Source organism: Atheta coriaria, unplaced genomic scaffold (assembly GCF_025399875.1).
Source record: "Atheta coriaria isolate IRGN ID8LTWV9N9 unplaced genomic scaffold, Caltech_Dcor_3.1 hic_scaffold_10_pilon, whole genome shotgun sequence".
NCBI classification, from domain to species: Eukaryota; Metazoa; Arthropoda; class Insecta; order Coleoptera; family Staphylinidae; genus Dalotia; species Dalotia coriaria.
In genome coordinates, this window is record NW_027045452.1 from 2,957,377 (window position 1) to 2,970,925 (window position 13,549).

Consider the following 13,549-nt stretch of genomic DNA (forward strand, 5'->3'; position numbering starts at 1 on the left):
TACCCACGCTCTCCGGTTGCGATCCATCAACACCCCGCCTAGCCTCGGCAAAGCACACCTACCCAATACCAGCAGTTAATGCAGATATCCCGGATTGTGTCTGGCGATAATGCATCGCACTTATGCGCACTAGGTGCACGCTGTAGTGCCTAGTGCTATTATCCTGCAACGTATAGATCATCATCTGGATTATTTACCAACGTAGCCCGCCCGAATCGCAACAAAACACTATCAACGCGTAATTAAGTCTAGATTTTAATTGGATTTAATCGCCACACGCGCGCAGCCATAAAGTAGGAGCGGGTATAAAATTTAGTGTAAGTTACGGTGCGAGATATCGATTGTTAATGCAGATGCACGATTGTGCAAAAAAGTGATTTAAGAAGCATTTAATGCTCATTGTCGGAATGTTACGTCATAAACCCAATTTATTCTAATTGCTTTGCAGGCGGTGTCCACCGCGCTTCCTAATTGCGTCCAGATCGATCGTTTTGATCATTTTACGCGGTCGCATTAACGGTTATATGCGATCAGTTAAGACTCTGGCCCCGAGACTGCTGCAATCGTGCGATATACTGCGTATGAATCATGAGAAATACCCCAGACGTAAATAATACGTGCGTTGAACTTGCAATGATTGAATGATTGAAACGTTTATGTATGCACCTCAGAAACGAGGCTTCGAGGTGTTGGTGAACGTTGTAGTAGAGTTGGGCTGATTTACTGTGCAAATCGCTTGTGCTCCGTTTCGAAAAACGTGCACAATGCGAAGAATGAGCAGCGAAATGCGCCGGAAAACGTGCATGAAATCGAGTGACATCGGGCACGATCGATGGATTGAAAATTGTTTGAGGAATGCGCAAATAATTCACCCGTCGACACTCGAGAAATTCAATTAAACCGTAATAACAATGTTATTATTGCATTACAGCAGCGAATAAACTAATTTAAATAAAAGTTTACTTTTGAAATGTGAACCAATTAATATGCAATATGTGCAACTATTCAAATATTTAAATTAATTGTCAATTAGCAACGGGCACGTCCGTATAGGCCACAATTCATAGTTCATTGCACATCGCATTTTATGTTGACACATCTCCATATACATATATTTGAATTATGAGCATAACTAGCGTTAAATTAATATATCATTTTAATTAGTTAATTAAAATTTAATATTTCATATGTTTCAGGTACTTCTACGCTTCAATATAATAAATATATAGTTGGTAAGTAAATTTAGACATATGGAAAATGTATAAATTTAATTAATGTTAGAAATAGTGGGTATGAATGTGATTTTTTTCCGACGTTGCCTGGATTTTCATGTCATTGCGGCGTGATCGCGGACAACAATGCGCCGATAAATCCGGTGCCATATGTTTTCGCCATGCATCGCGGTACAGTTAGGCCGAATTTTATGGCGACCTCAGCAACCGCGTGCGCAATGCGAGAAACAATAAGACGCTGCGCTTAAAAACCGCGTGCGCACACAATCTCTCTCGGCCGATAGAAATAAATACGTCCCCGACGCTTCTTTTAGCGCAACGATCGCTTTCCACGCATCCGCCAACATTCGAAAAGATTTTGTGTATTTCTACCTTTCCTGTACGTCCGCCAACGTGCAGAAAATGCGAAAGAATGAAACAGAGAATTGCGAAATGCATTATAAGCTCAATAGGTCAGAGCCTTGTCGATGCGATCATAGGGACGAATGGACGGACGGACGTTTGTACAGCGTACACAGCGTAGGTACATGTTTCTGCCTGCCTACTTTGAAAATCATGAGCGGCGCGGAATCAAACATCCTCGTGCACCGTGCACGACCGTAAATTCGATAACGATGTCGCGAGCATGCTGCACGTAGAGTACCAAATTCGATCGCGCAGATTGATCGATTAACCTACTAAAAATTTTCAGCCTCCCGCGCACGACGCGCGACACATTTGACATTGAAGCAGCGCGCACACAGCACAAAGACTTCTTCGTGCATACGATCCGTGTCGAATCAAGAATGCCTGGAGCCGACACGTGATGTTCTCAAATTTACCGATTTTTGCGATACACTTGAAAATCCTATGTGAAGGCGCCGGGCAACCGGTTAAAAATTTAAAAATTAACTTAAAAATCAATTCAGTTTTGATAGACGCACAAAAGCCATGATAATGTCAGTGGATTTATTAATCAAAATAGGCAGCGCAGACGAAATCTCACCGACAATCAGTAAATGAAAAAGAAATCTACTGCGTATACGCCCGGCAGCCATGTAACAACATTAAAGATTCCCGTCCGGTTGTTGTCGACAAGCTCGTGCATACGCTCGCCTCGTTTGCATAATCGGAATTATTTTCCCATGGCTGGAACGAGCGTCTCCTTATGACTACATTATCATCAACTGGATGCGCGTTTCATTCATACGTACGCAAGTGCGGCGAGGAATCACGACTGACGGGGTGATGAAATGCGCGCCGCGCGGAAAAAGCGTATCCAATACTGATGTCGCATGGATGGATTTACAATTGGCGCAACGCGGAAACAGATCGCTTAGCTCGCTAGCGTGTATATCGTCGGGCGGTGATCTCCGCTTCGACACCGTGCCGACGCGGCGGTTATTTATTAAAGTGCCTTCGATTCTTTACGACGCGTGACTTTACCTGCTACCAAACAGCACACCAAATGATATTAGCTACGTTTTGGTTACACCTTCATGGCGCTGGTGATCCATTCATGTTTCACGTTCGGCGCTCACATTTAACGACGGTTGTAAAATTGTAAAATATGCGGACATTTCTTGCAATAAATTTACTTTTAAAGAAAAATCAGAAAATATAAATTATTGTAAGCAAAAAATAGATATAAAATAAACGGTCTAGTTCTCACGTCGTCTTCTTGCATTTTGGCGCATACTAAATTGTGCAACGCAACAATTTCAGCCTGTGGTCGCATTGTCACTAAAATCAAAGCCAGCGCGCACTGAAGGAATGCGAACATGCAACTCATTAGTCGAAAAATAATTATTTCGCATGCACTACGTCGCGCCTGGCCGACCGGCACCAGCGACAACGACGAATGCATAATTAAACAAGTTTTACATGTTCGGGCCACCACAAATGTAGAGCACATCCTTAGACACACATACTACACATCGGCACAAGCGTGTGAAACGCGCGCGCAAGAAATTATTCAGATGCAAAAATGCGCGTGCATCGACGGACAGACGAGTAAAACAAACCGACGAGTCATAAACACGCATTCATTCATTACTTAACAAAAATTGTCGCCCAAAGAAAATACTTACAGAAACTTCATAGTAACGTTCGAAAGGAGGAAATGAAACATCGGAACATACCTGCAAAACAAAGCAAAGTAAGCATCAGACCCACAATTATTACTTATTACAAACTATTTGCGTTGGTTTACGACTTGGTGTGAGCGCGCACAAGGAAATAAATCAGCACCGACAATACCAGTTTGGTCCGTTGGAATAGAATCAAAGTGCCATCGGCGCTCTGACGACCAATTGAAAAGCATGCAATTAATGTTACGATAAATAAGCAAGACAATTGATTAACAAAATTTATGAGCGATTGATGTTCCTCTCTCGCAAATATTCCTCTCTCCACCACGACGAGCATACGAGATATAATTTGTCAATGCGACTTTACGGTATATGATGCAACCGGCGCCATAGCGGGAAAAGGTGATAAGAAGCGTGGAACACCCAGCGCGAATCATAATCAAACAACAAACCAACAATTTATTCCATACTATTAGAATTCGAAATATCGCAAACGCTTATCATTCTTATTAGTACGCACAGCGAATATCGCGTAATCTTGTTCGTGCGACGCGCAGTAGCTGGAAACTGGGAGAAAAACTCCCGCGACTGACGGCATAAATTACGGACGCACGCCGAGCGCAGAAATATGCGCGAATTAATATCGATATTATATAGATGTTGCAATAATAATGGATTGTGGTATGCAAAACAGTGGACCGTTAGCGCGGCCGCGGTTATTATGATAAATGCGGAACGCCAACCGCACCAGAGAAGCGCTCAGCCACCAAAGACGTCCGGAGATGAAAACAGAAATAAATAATAATCGCGGCCGGACAATCATCATCATCGTCGGCATGGTCGACATAGTCAACATATTTATATAAGCTGCACTGGGAGGAACGAGTATGTGCTGGTAGGATTCGCACAGAGAAACAAAATCCAGTCAAGTCGCTATCCGAGTCATAAAGTAACCGGATGGGTTCGGCCCAAGGAAGATAATGTCGAAAGTAATAGTAATGGCACCGGTGGTCGTTTCGATTGTTACAACAATTGTGCTTCGTCTGGCGAGATAGCAAAACACTAATTGTTAATTAATTTGCATCGGCATACCACATGTTCTAGAACAGTTTTCAAAATCTCACAAAAACCATCAAATATCAAACATTAATCAAAGTATTATTTTATTAAAGAATTTAAGAATATGCGTTGTATTCACACCTTAAAACTGTGATTAGACTTTGTAATGTATTTGCCCGTGGTATTGATGATATGCCCACAACAAGTATGGACTGCAACTGATGCAAATGACGAAACGGTTACCACGCAATAAAGATCATCGGAATTAGAATTGCACCTAAAGCGCAATAGCGATACGGCGATTGTCGTATTGCACACGTGTGCGATGCCCTCTCATTCCCACAATTAATTGTATTTCTAGGTGGTCAGGCAATTACAGAAGGGCAATGATTAGTTTGCTCAGCGCGCGTGCGCACACAATGATTTTCTACGACCATTGGAGATATGGTCGCGCATTTATTTGCCACACACGGTCTGACATGCGCGACCAACTCGGCCAAGCCTAAGTTGCACCGATTGGCAAATGTAGTCTCAAGAGATTAACAGATTTTTAAGCATCTTGAAGTTCTTTTTGGCCCCGCGATGAGAATTTACTAGCCAAGCGATTTTAACCGGCTATTTAGAAAATGGAATCTTATCGATTTCCATCCACGAGTAAATGGGATACCGATAGCTCCTCTCCTCTCGTTTGCCTGTGTGTGTGTGTGGAGTAAGAGTGTGTACCTGGCTGGTCTTGCTGGAGGCATCGGGGTAATTTTAAAGTAATGAAAAAAGAAGCGCTCATGATGAAGAAATTTGTTTTCGCAATGTAACCAAACCGGCGGGCGTCGGTTTCGCAGATTCGCTACACTTTACTACACTTTGTGCGGAGTGTGTGCGGAACGAGAAAAATGATGATTCGACGTCGTGCTCGCTCGGCGAAATAGTAGAGGTGCACGTAGCGAGCGCCGCCCGCCGCCACCACCAGACACCCGGGCCCCGGCGCGCACCATAACGACGGCATGATCGGAAAAGTATGAGGAAACACTTCGGCAAATTGAAAATGGTAATGAGATGGCGTGCGATGCTAATAAATCTTGTTTGGATCGATCCCGCCGCTTGGGCACTCCAAACCTGCACGGCTCTCCCTCGAAAATAACGAATTATCTCATTTTCACCATTAATTCATTTCAATTAAAAAACTGCTAAACATATTCGCAACAAATACCGCGTAACCAGTTTTCCGCCCGGTATAGATTCTTGCGGACGCAATTTCAATTATTCATTGAATCCCTTTTAGGGTTCGAGGAACTGACCACAAGGCTGGCTAAATACTCAACTAAAACACTCCAATTGCAGCAACGGGTTCATCGGCTCGCATTTCGTCCGAATTCAGCGCTGAGCGTTCAAAGCACGAGCTGTAATTGATGAATTATTTCAGCGGCCGTCGGGATATTTATTACCAATTATTTTCACGTGCATCTTCGTCGATGCCGACGACGCCGACGACGACTGCGACTAGGACAGACCATCAAGGAAGTGAAATCCGAATGATTGCCGACTAAAACGATACGCAACACACACAAACACACACACAGCTATTGCAAGTGGAGAGCAAAGACGAATACGCTACTCCTCTCAATAAACGTGTTTAAGAGCGCGGTGGCTTTGCGTTTGTTACCTTCGCTAGTTTTCCGTTGTGCCTTTTAGCAAAGAGTCCTCCTAGTCCAACTTGGATTCGCAACACAATGCCGCCACGACAGCCATCAAAACAGAGTGCGCCGCTTCATCTCCGCATATAAGTCCGCAGACATAAATAGTTCTTTTCATATTGTTCTGTTGCGGCATGCGCGCCCGGATGGGTTTTCAAGCGAAACTGGACAAAAATAATAATAGATTATATTCGCGAAAGCATACAATGCCTTACTCTAAAGAGGCAGCAAGTCATTAAGATGAATGCATTAAAGGACGGATGTTTTTGCGCACATTAAAATGCATATTATGCAGAGCGGCAGGTGTCGTAAACGTATCGGCCAAAAACAAACTCCCGAAACAACGCAACCTATTACGAATGTTAATGCCTAACAAGCTCCCAGAACCAATAGCCGAACGCAAACGGTGAATATTTATTTATTCATATGTAAGTAGCTGCCGGAACGTGATCGCTAATCCCGATGTCTAACTGTACACTCTTGCAGGCACATTTCGCCAGGCGCGAAGTGTTTACGTAATTTCTGCTACAAACTGTCAAAGACAATTTTTATGCACCGCTGAAAAAAAAACCTGCCGCCTTTTGACCAGATGACACCTTTTCCCGCGAAACTCTTTCGATTTACCATTTCTCGCCTCCTTCCTATGCCCGCAAGGCATATCTTCGAGGCTTGGTAGCTTTGCTGGTCGTCGGCAAGCGATTTCTCAGTAGAACGACCAAGAAAGCAAACGGCCGACGCAGAAAAACCGTTCGTCACGACGCTCATGATGGATTACGCGGATTGAGCTATTTCTCTCGCAACAAACACGCGGCATGCTGATAAAAGCAGAACTTGACCATTAATAAATAAACGCATGCAGGTCGTTAAGCGCACAGCAGCCATGCAAACGTAGACTTATCAATGTGACATTATATTAATTAAGACACAACACTTCGTGCGTCTATCTGTTGATTGCTTCATTCAACGTTATCAAAGAGGAAGCAGCGTTTTTGTGAGAAATTCTCGTGAGAACCACACCGAAAATACAAGGAGTCGACTTGCATCACAGCCGGATGTTTTGATGTTCACCAAGGCGATAATAAATATCAACTCGTTCCAGCGCTTAATCCACAGATAGCCTGCTCTCCGTGGTCGGTTGGTGTTAAGTTGTCTTAAACGGTGACTGCCACGACACGTGAATGCTTAATCGTCGTGAGCGCGCGCGCGCTCACTGAGAGACTTTCACTCTCGGGATCGAGCATCACATAATGAGAACATTTCGAATTTACACGGTCGGTGGTTTTGCGCCGTGTCGAGTTGGTAACTCTGGTAGCATGCGACGCATTGCAATAACCAAATGTCATACGTCGAGAAGCCTAGAAGCCTAGGAGAGTAGTTACACACAACATAATGCGTATAATGTGAATTAGCAAAGGTCTTCAACGCATAGTATTGACAAACGACTTAATACAGATTCCTTTGCGGAAGGAATACCAACCTACAAACGAGGAAAGATGGAGAATTTTGATGGCGAACCAAAAATTCAATTAACGACTTTGTTTCCATATCAGTAGATGATATGCACTCCTCAAGCGGATACACAGAGGTCGTAAATAATTCACTCCCGTGCAATCTCGATAATTAGAGGAGAATTTCCGAGGAGGCAAATGGGATGCCGTTACTTCTCATATCGTCGTTGAGTCGTCATCGTCAAAGCGCCATTCAGCAGCAATCGCGACTTATTTGACTGACTGACTGACTGACACCCGGACAAAATGGACATCGAAGTTGTTGTTGCATGTGGTATTCTCTCTGTCTTCGCCGTAGTAACTAATAACGCCAAGCTGGGTGCAACTTTCAGCAGCTGGGTAATTTATTTATAATTGCTTTGACTTTTCCAACTGTTTGCGTCACCTACGAGTGCGCGAGCGCTAACAGTATATGCAAAAGAAGACAGGTTACACATCAAACAGAGCGAAATGAAATTTTAATCAAAAACGAGTTAATAATGCGCGTACCGAGATTGGGAGCGCGTAAAAAAGCGATAAGTTAATAATGCCCCGCGCGATGCTCGATTATGAGGCGTAATTACGGGCGCGGGCAAGTTCCGCGAGTTCCTATCGGCGAAATCGTTTAGCCATCGCCCGACCTGCTGGATGGGAGCCGCAGGAGGTCAATACCCATATTGGAGCGCGCCGGCACGTAGCCGCACGAGGTCTTATTAAATAATAGCGCGATATTTACAAATATAATACGCAACACAATACACAATACACAACACTGCAGCTGCCCAGAAGCAGCAATCACAAAGATATTTGTTTGCTGCTTGTATATCCCACTCGACCGCGTAATTTACGATTCTCCACAGGTGTGGACTAACAACGGACGCGATTTGAATCTGGAGGTGTTTTCGGTGGGTCGGATTTATTGGGTCAAGTTCGCGACAAATGAAGTGGCCGAAAATCAAGACATTTAGCAGCTGCCGCACGCTCGTTTGCCGAGGCGACGAAACATGCCGCGCGGACTTCTATATCGTAGGCGCATGTCGCGCTTAAGTTTCGACTTTTTGCCGAGGCCGCGATATTTACATACAGTGTTTCGCATGTTTGGGATGTTGGCAATGATCAAATGATGAATAAAATGCATAACAAACGAGAACGCGTTTGTATCGCGCCTGAAATCGTGAGCGTTTAATGCGCTTGAATTTAATATTCAAATTCAGATGCGCATAAATGGCTTAAGTCGTATGCGCGTGGTGTACGTAATGTCCGAAAAATCAAGCACACAAGGTGAATAATATATTTTCGGCAAATTTGTATGCAACCTGGTTTTCAAGGCGCAGAAACCAGGAAAATGTGTCAAATAAAAAAGCGACTGCACATGAACTTAGTGAATAAACTTAAACTTATACGTGCAAGATTTCACATGTGGGAATTTGATGTTGCATCCGCCATCGTGATCGCTTGAATGATGGTTGATTATTATGCATGCATGAAAACAGGCATCTCACCCGCTGATTTCCGATTCCCTCGCGAAATAACCGGCGCATAACCAAGAATATAATCTCTTTATTCTAGCCAGCGAGCGCGCGCGGCCTTAAACACACTTAAGTGCGGTGCGATATAGTAAATTTTCCATCGCACCACCATCACCATCGCAGGCATATACACACACACACATATGGTGTAAATGTCCGGGCAAAACCGAATACGAAATACGAAGGCATGTTCGGCGCCGAGATCGTGTCCGTGTTCGGCGTAATGGCGTAGGCCGGCTTAGGCTGAGCGCGGGTTGCGCACATACGTATATGGGCCGGACTCGTCGCCGCCGCCGCCAAACCTGCGGACATGTCCCGGGATAAGTTTATGGTATCGGCGCGCTCTGTGTTCGCGCGCGAGCGTGGCTTTTCCGAAATCACGAATTCCCCATATTGCCGCGGCGTGCACCATTTCGATACACGCGGAAGCGCACATTCCGCCGCCACACACACACACACACATTCAGTCTTCGTGTGAAAACCGCGCGCGCTAGGAGAAAGCTGCAATCGTTGCAGATTTTTGAGTGCCAGCGGAAAATTATCGTCTGTCAGGCGCCGACGAATCGACAGATTAATAACGCTCACCGCTGCGCTTATTAATAACGCGCGGCCCCATATCTTCTAGTCAGGAGTCAGGATGAAGAGGTAACTTGCAAGTTTGTTGTTCGCCAATGTGTCGAATGTAGCGGCTCTTTTCAGCGTGTTACGTGCACTGTGCATGCCGTGCCGGCGCGCTGCAATTGAATAGCGTTAACGAAAATAATGGCAAACTTCGCACGGAAGGTCGGAAGATCTTTGGATGTTCCCTCGGTCGGCCGGTATATCCATGCATGCACGTATGCGCATCGATAGATCGAATTTGCTGCATAATACATAAAAGTAGCTGTACATTTCGGTCTGGTCGGTCGGAAGCTCAATTTTCCCACACGCTGCAGAGTTGATTCGCAAGGTAGACTCATGTGCTGCTGCTGCTGCTGCTCTCACATGCTAATCGCGAGCGAAATAATTTGTCATTTAACAAGCTGGAGTTGAGTTGCTGCTTGCGCGCTAACGGTAAAAACGGGATTGGCGGGTGCGTTTTCATCCACTCGCGCTCAGCCGGAATGTAAGCACAACCAGTAAAACCAGAGGCCTCATTAATGCGTAACATCCGCGCGCGCGCGCGCGTCAATTTGTAACAAATCGATGAGAAAAGGCGCACGCATATTAATCATCATCAGGATTATTGTTCCGGTTTGTGACTTTATTCCAGAGAACTGCCAGCGCCTTCTTCGGCCAAGTGTAATAAATGAAGCAAATTTTCCGCGCGCGCTCATTAACTGGCAGGCAGCAGGTACGCACACACAACGTAAACAAATCTGCGGCTTTTGCCTCGTCGCGAATTTAATTTATGCAAAATGGAGCACCGCGCTCGCGCGGCAACGGCATTTACGCCAAACGCGCGACAGCTTCCTGACAACTTCCCGGCCATATAAAGACGACACTTTAACCGACCTTAAAATAAACTACTTTGTTTGTTTGCGCTATAATGGCGTGTATTTTATTGCACTCCCGAGAAAATCTAAGTACCTGTAATACTGTACAGGGCAAAGCCAAGATATATTTATTTATATTAATTAAACCGATAAATAGTTCCATTTTTTATTTAAAACACAGTAAAATCCGTTATACCGCAAAAAATAAATAGAACATACTGTAAGTACATTAAAACGCAATGACTCTATCCAGCGCATATCTCGCGGAATCAAAGGCGAATCTCATTTAAATTCGAAGCGATTTTCGAGCGAAATAAAATTCCCTCGGCAATAACATTATACAAATACATATTGCATTGAATTCGAGTATAAATATATTTATATTGCTTAGAGCGCGCGCGGAACAAACTGATTAGTGCAGAATTATGGCAATAGAGCTGAAAAGTCTTCAAAGAAAGCCCCGAGTCTATATAATCTATAAACCGTGCGGCTGTGGCCGCCGAGACAAAATTGTTTCACGTCAGGCCTAGAATGATGAAGAGTTGATTGAAAAACGCGGCCAAATCCACGCGCATACGATTCGCATAATTCAAACGAATCGAATCCTGACTCGGAGGCGATGCATCGAGCGAAATGATAAATGGCGAACAAATGGTCAGTGCCGCAGAGGCGCACGACACGCATTTTTCACGACTTGGACTTTGTTCATATCTGTGCCTCAAGATTATTACCTACACTAAAAAATGTTTAAAAAACATAAAATTAACATGTGTTAAACACATGAAATTTCTATTATTTTCATTAACAAGATAAGACGTGCCGACCGAAGTAAAGAATAAACGAAACGAATCGCCCCGATACGAATACCTAAAAGAGGCAATTTAATTCCCATTAAAATCAACTTCGAAAACGTCGAATTCCAGTTAATTGCGGCCGAGTGGCGCGATGGGAAAAGATGGGAAAATCGCCGGTTGCGCCTCCTGCATGCCGAAGCGAATGTCGTGCACATAGGAAATGTATGCATGCACGGTGCGCATGCACAAGTACACATCTCTCGCATCTCGCGCGCCGCGCGATTGATGGTGCGACGCGCGAAACGCATACGCAATCGAACAGCATCGATCGCGGACCACTTCAACCTTCAACACATGCGAAAATCCACTTTAATTGTGCCAGGAAGTGAAATATTTAAATAAGGCGAGCTCATTATAATGCGCTTATAAGCATTAAAATTGAGCGTTATCTAATTGCCGCATCGCGGCACTCTGCAATCTCATCGTTCCGCGTACTCGACTACTCGATATCAACGAATCAAACTGCAAAAAAACCAACAGGTATAATTTTGTCACAACTTCCTATCAATAACGCAAACATAATTATCCAGTAAACGAGGCATTATGTATCAACGTCATTCGCACGGCCAGCCTTCCTCCAGATATGTAAATATAGTTATAACAAAGCTGGAAAAAACAAACAGCAATGATAATGTATGTACCTGATATCAGATATGCATGTGGGATTTGAGGCCGCGCAAAGAAAATTGCAATCGAGCTGCGCGATCGGCTCTCGCTAATAGTTTAATGACATGTGTTTGATGCCTGAGAAGCGCAGCTGAGTTGACGCAGTTTCGCCTTGGGCGCAAATAAAATCGTCGCACTTTAATTAATACCATTACGAAATGGTGTTATATTCATTGCTATCAAATTGCGCATGAAAATTGGATTATCGAGCGGCGCGGGCTTCATTTGTAAGCGTAATAATGCTTATTAAATGCCATGAGACAAGCGCTTTAATCGTATGATCATTTTCTCGAGAGATCAATGGAATGCGTTGCGTAGGCAAACCAATTTTTTCTCCCTGCCTGGATCGGCGTATTTAATCTTTCGGTTGTTGTAAGGTTTTTCCTACCCGCGGCGATGTTTGCCGAAAACAGGGTTTTTCCGGCGAGTCATCTTGGAGGAGGTTTATCGAGGTCGCATTACGTATTCACCGGCTATCGTGCTACCTGCCGCCCATTACTATCGAGGCTAACTGAAACCGATACTCCTGCTGATTATAAATTAGGATGGCCTAGAATGTGCACCCGGCGAGGACTAAATAAAATTTAAGCTTTACTTGAAGAAAAAAAAAACAATTTTCTTTAGGATAAAAAATACAGATAATTATTATACAGCGCATTTGCGTAGGTTGACTATGACTTGATGAAAATCGCGTGTTTAGTTTTCCGCTTATAAAACAACGCGGCGGTGAGGCGAGGCAATCAGTGAAATAAATCACAAGAGTGTTTTACCGGTTGCGGCGCATAAACTTCTTGCCCATTTTCATCCTCTGTGCGCGCATTACTTCAAAATGGCAAAAGCTCCCGCACGCTGCTCTCGCAGCGCATAATATACGGATACGTAAGTATGTACCGTCCGGTTGTGTAACGAGATTATCGTTCAATTATCGCTGTCAATGCACTCATTTCGCTTCGCGTATGGTTACGAATGGATATGCGCGCTGACCGGCGCGGATGGATGTGTGGTGTACTCGTGCACAAAAAGAGCTAAGGAGTAAACACATCAAAACATCAAACGGACATGATGGCGCATGTGGTGCATTACCGGCGGCGTGCAGACAAAAACGGTGCATTCGTAATATGTTAATATACAAAGCGAGGGCGAGAGCGGAAAGCGAGTCTTGGGCCTGGGCACGCCGTCCGACTGCCGCCGGCGTGTGGTCATACCGCCAACGTTTAACAAGTGCACAAGTGCAACCACTAACTAAACAATGTAGAAATCATACTTTCCATGCACAAACTTTCAATACACAATAAAAATCATCAATTACCCATAAAAATTAATTTTTTATGTCAAAAGTAAAATTTGTTAAACACTTAAATATTTAACATTTAAGTAAGTTTTGCGAAACTTTTCTACACTTAGTAATATTTTGTTGAATACCCTGTAGATGTTACTAAGTATAACATGTAACAACGCAGATCATTAACAAACATGTCCGAACAACA

General features: G+C 44.0%; 2 protein-coding genes across 7 annotated transcripts in view; one reads left to right on the forward strand and one right to left on the reverse strand.

Moving 5' to 3' along the window:
- The window catches only part of Atg16 (Autophagy-related 16), a 174,882-nt gene that overhangs the window by 111,958 nt on the left and 49,375 nt on the right, over positions 1-13,549 (reverse strand). The gene's annotated exons all lie outside the window — the stretch shown is intronic.
- LOC135800850 (ZP and PAN domain-containing protein neyo) overlaps positions 1-13,549 on the forward strand; it is a 61,788-nt gene that overhangs the window by 9,269 nt on the left and 38,970 nt on the right. Inside the window, exon 2 of one of the 2 annotated variants that reach the window (XM_065314181.1) lies at positions 1,197-1,232. The exons of the other annotated variant lie outside the window; for it this stretch is intronic. The gene's annotated coding sequence lies outside the window, so the exon portion shown is untranslated. The remainder of the gene's footprint in view (positions 1-1,196; positions 1,233-13,549) is intronic. 2 annotated transcript variants of the gene reach the window in all.